A 1,675-nucleotide genomic window follows, 5' to 3' on the forward strand; every position below is an offset into this window, starting at 1 on the left:
AGGGAATGGTCGATTAGCAATCACCATCAACAAAGCTCAAGGGCAATCATTAGAATCATGAGGTATAGATCTGAATACAGATTGTTTTCCCATGGACCATTATATGTTGCATGTTCAAGAGTCGGTAAACCTGACAATTTATTTATATGCAAAGACAATGGGACAGCAAAGAATGTTGTATATTCGCAAGTTTTACGTAGTTAAAACCATATATATATATATATATATATATATATATATATATATATATATATATATATATATATATATATATATCTATCTATATTCACAGGTGGGACATAGGGACACAACTACAATGGCGCGTAATTATTATGGCGCGTAACGACTTACGCGCGCGGGGGGGCTTGGGGGGGGGGGGCGCGAAGCGCCCCCACCAACTAGTTGTTGGGGTGGCGCGAAGCGCCACCCCAACAGCTAGTATATATATATATATATATCTATATATATAAAAATAAGTTGTCTGTGTGTGGATCTGTGGATCAGGTGACGTCACCTGAAAAAACTGGATCAGGTGACGTCAAAACTGAAAAAACTAAAAAAGGCAAAAAACTAAAAACTAAAAAAAAAGGAAAAAACTGAAAAATAAGCTAAAATAAAGGTAAAAACTAATAAAAAAACTAAAAAAAAAACTGAAAAAACTAAAAAAAAGGCAAAAACTACAAAAAAAAACTAAAAACTAATAAAAAAAGTAAAAAAGCTAAAAAACTAAAAAAACTAAAAAAACTAAAAAAAGGTAAAAAACTAAAAAAAATAAAAAATAAAAAAAAACTAAAAAAAAGGAAAAAACTGAAAAATAAGCTAAAATAAAGGTAAAAACCAATAAAAAACTAAAAAGAAAAAAAGGAAAAAACTAAAAAAATTTTCATCTAAAAAACTAAAAAAACTAAAAAAGGTAAAAACTAAAAGAACTAAAAAAGAAAAAAATAAATGACAACACTCAAAGAGAAAGCGACCAGGACAAAAGGAATGTTCGATTAGCAATCAACAAAGCACCGGGACACAGGGAGTATAAATGACAACCAGGACATAAGTAAAAAAAAAAACTATCTATATATATAAAAATAAGTTGTCTGTGGATCTGTGGATCGTGGATCAGGTGACGTCACCTGAAAAAACTGGATCAGGTGACGTCAAAACTGAAAAAACTAAAAAAAGGCAAAAACTACAAAAAAAACTAAAAACTAATAAAAAAAATAAAAAAGCTAAAAAACTAAAAAAACTAAAAAAAGGCAAAAACTACAAAAAAAACTAAAAACTAATAAAAAAGCTAAAAAACTAAAAAAACTAAAAAAAAGGCAAAAACTACAAAAAAAACTAAAAACTAATAAAAAAAATAAAAAAGCTAAAAAACTAAAAAAACTAAAAAAACTAAAAAAAGGTAAAAAACTAAAAAAACTAAAAACTAAAAAAAACTAAAAAAAAGGAAAAAACTGAAAAATAAGCTAAAATAAAGGTAAAAACCAATAAAAAACTAAAAAAAAAAACTGAAAAAACTAAAAAAAGGCAAAAACTACAAAAAAACTAAAAACTAATAAAAAAAGTAAAAAAGCTAAAAAACTAAAAAAACTAAAAAAACTAAAAAAAACTAAAAAAAACTAAAAAAGGTAAAAAACTAAAAAAAATAAAAAATAAAAAAAAACTAAAAAAAAGGAAA

This window comes from Artemia franciscana, chromosome 7 (genome assembly GCF_032884065.1).
Source record: "Artemia franciscana chromosome 7, ASM3288406v1, whole genome shotgun sequence".
Taxonomy (NCBI): Eukaryota; Metazoa; Arthropoda; class Branchiopoda; order Anostraca; family Artemiidae; genus Artemia; species Artemia franciscana.